At 38.7% G+C, this 3,423-nt stretch overlaps 1 long non-coding RNA gene across 1 annotated transcript; it reads left to right on the top strand.

The window, feature by feature from the left end:
- The first annotated feature begins 1,335 nt into the window (after positions 1 to 1,335).
- Positions 1,336 to 2,206, top strand: LOC129740402 (uncharacterized). The gene is made up of 3 exons (XR_008736230.1): positions 1,336 to 1,453; positions 1,518 to 1,792; positions 1,859 to 2,206. It is a non-coding gene; the product is annotated as an uncharacterized LOC129740402 (long non-coding RNA).
- The last annotated feature ends 1,217 nt before the right edge of the window (positions 2,207 to 3,423 follow it).

The following is a 3,423-nucleotide window of genomic DNA, read 5'->3' as shown; positions in this document are numbered from 1 at the left end:
AAGCTTATTATTTCAAAAGGGACTGCGCGCCTCTTTGTATGTAGTCTCTTCAGTTTGAACTAAATAAAGAGACTAAAGTAAACATAAAGAGACGCCATCTGATCCTTTTTTTTTTGTAAACAAATCGAGTTAACGGTTATTCTGATGTACATACATATGTGTTTGCACTTTACTAAATTACTAAAATCTCTGAAAATTTTCAAAAAATTAATAATGATCAATTGGACGAAACTACCTGTTGATGAATTTTCGTTGGAATGATAAGAATGTATAGATCACGTTGGCCATGCTTCACTGTCAATTTTTCGTAAATTTGGACAAATGTCGTCGAACGAAAAAGATCGTCATGAATTAATCCTGCGCACTCATTTCGAGAATCCGGAGTTATCATATCGGGATATCGGTAAGATGCTGGGAATCGTCCAATCCACGGTCAGCAGAGTATCAAAACGATACTTCAAGAATCTAACCATCGACCGGAAGGTGACGAACGGCAAAAATGGATGCTCCAACAGTGAAAAAGATCACAAGGGCGCCCGCATACTAAAAAACTATATCTCAAACAGTCTATACGATTCATCTACGGCTCCAGGAATAGTGATTGTCTCTGTAAACGTAGCTTTTACATTAAACTTTAGTTCGAAATCGATAAGAACGAAACATGAACTTCATGTAGAAAAGTGATGGTATTTGGAACGGTTGATAAATGATATGGACGGTTAACTTCAAGTTTTCTTTAATGTAAAACTGATCGCGAACCGTTACCCATAGCATCCATGACTTATGTCAAACTCTCGTCAAAAATTGACCGAAATGCGGATCAGTGGTGCCAGATGGTTTTGCAAAAAAATCAGCACACTTTTATAAAAATATTCATGTATTTGAAACATTTTCATTAATTTAAGAATATTAATACCGAGCAGCCAGGTTTAAGACGGTCCAATGAATTCAAATTTCAAGCAAGAGAACCTGCAAAATTCATTTATGTTTTTTTGCTCAGCTGACTAAACCCCTTAAGTGGAGTTGTTTCACATCATTAATCTTAAGTTGAGTTGTGTCACATTCATTAATAAATTATATTGATGTCACGGATCTCTCAAACACCTAGAAACATAAGTTTAAAAAAACATAGCTTTGTTTTAAGTATAAGAAAAATATATTTTGCCTCCATAACCAAAATGCCCCCCCCCCCCCTCCCCCTCTCCCGCACCTTTCAATTATCTCTAGCATTATTATTAAATATTTTCACATGTTACTGTATGTCAGAGAATTTAGCAAACACATTTCAAAAACTTTTGTTCTGAAAATAATCGATATGCATGGCATCACTGCCCACAAACGAAGTGCTTGAGAAATTCGAAATCGCGATGCGTTCCTGCCGTCCGGTTTCGCGCGTTTTCGTAAATTTTCCCCAAAAATTTAGCCGCGAAACATAAATTGAAAAACAAATCAGGTAAGTTTTAGCAATTTTCTTTAATTTCCGTTTTTTCACCGTATTTCTCGTATTTCATTTTCAGATACACACCCAGGAAATGGCGGCTAAAAAAAAGCGCCCCGCTGGGGGAAAAATGCAGGCCAGTAACCAAATGCGTCCGGACGGCCAGCCCCGTTGGCAGTGTTTGAAATTCCTGCGTCCAGTCCCGTTGGCGTTTCACAACTTCTGCAGGATACTCCGCACTTGGGGAAAAGGATCCTTTCAAGGGAACCCCAATCGGATCTTTACCACCATCGCTTTTCTCTCACCGGGAACGTATGAATTCAAGGGAAAAAAGCGGAAGAACGGATAAAAAGCGTAAGTTACATTTAAAAACACAAAAAACAATCTACCGTTATTAATCTGTTTAATTTTTCTTTGCAGAAACCCGTATTTATGGCCTCCAATAGCCGATTTCTTAGGGCCCTGGAGCTCATGGATAGGGACCGCAACCATCACCCAAAATTATTCGGCTGCCATTCGAACCGGGCAGAAAAGCTATTGGAACTGGATCTAGCTAGCTGCAACCTACAGGAATCGCCCGATCCTAGTTCCCCAGCCGTGAGGACCCCCCACTACAGTGTGCTGTGTGCGGCCAGTCAATTTTTTTTCACAATTGATCATCCTCGTAGGATGCTCGACATATTATAAGTGTAATGAAATACGCAGGCGGTGATTTGATGAATGTGGATAAAAGCTGACCGGAAAAAGTTAATTAAAATAATATGCAAATAGTGAAAAGAAAATGTATTTTATTTATTTGAATCCGATAACTCCACACATTTGTGTATGTGTACGTAATCTATTCACGTACGGTTCTGAATACTGTTTTTATAACGTTGGAAGAACGTTTTGCCAAATCTTTTTATAACTATTTTTGTAAATGTTTAGGTACAAGATAACTTTTAAAAAAACTTTAGCAGCAACTGTTTGATGCACTAAAAACTTTTCTACAAGTGAATTTTGTACGTTATCCCAACTGTTTGTGAAACAGTTCCTCCATACAAGTGTTATAACCGTTTTTAACAATTACATAACCTAACGACATATTAAAAATACTGTGAATTCGGATTTCACGGTTCAACTAAAGTATTTCACAGTTTGAATAATCGTTAGCTTAAAGTTTTTTTACGCTTCATTGAATAGTCATTGACTATTTAAGAAATCGTTTGGATACAATCCTTATTTATGCGGGCGTAGCTAAGCAGTTTAGACGTGATCCGAGAAGTTCGGTCCGGGATGTCGCCAAAAAGCTGAATTTGTCAAGTTCATTCGAAAGGTAAAACATGGTGGGGAAGACGCGAGCCCGGAAGCTGTACACAGAAAAAATGTTTGACTATTACGTGTCACTGAAACTGCAACCTTTAAAATAAATCAATTAACAAAACCTGTAATTTTAAATTGTTTTCCTTGAAAGTTAACGAAGATTCATTTATTATTACAGCAAATGTCCTGTAAAAAAGTTGTACACTGAAAATCAAATGTCACGTAATTTGTTTTTCGACCTGTAAAATTACGGTAAATGTCCTGCTCCTTTTTGTTACAGGACATTTGCGTAATTTTACATTAAATAATTTTTGCTGTGTACACCGAAGCCGCATTGCCTGGTAATGGACGACGAAACCTACGTCAAAGCGGACATTCGTCAGCTGCCGGGCCTGTTGTTCTTCAACGCAGAGGACAAATTCAGCGTTCCGGAGGAGATTTGCAAGCAGAAACTATTCAAGTTTGCCAAAAAATACATGGTGTACAAGCGATCTCCTCTTGCGGAAAGCAAAGCGCCCCCTTCGTGACGACCGGCACGGTAAACGGGCAGGTTTACCTTACGGAGTGCCTACAAAAGCGCTTACTACTATTATTGAGGCAGCACGAGGGCTCGACCATCTTCTGGCCGGATTTCGCTTCGTGCCACTATTCAAAGGACGTGTTGGAGTGGTACGAAGACAACG

Source organism: Uranotaenia lowii, chromosome 1 (genome assembly GCF_029784155.1).
Source record: "Uranotaenia lowii strain MFRU-FL chromosome 1, ASM2978415v1, whole genome shotgun sequence".
Classification (NCBI taxonomy): Eukaryota; Metazoa; Arthropoda; class Insecta; order Diptera; family Culicidae; genus Uranotaenia; species Uranotaenia lowii.
This window is presented reverse-complemented; position numbering and strand designations above follow the sequence as displayed.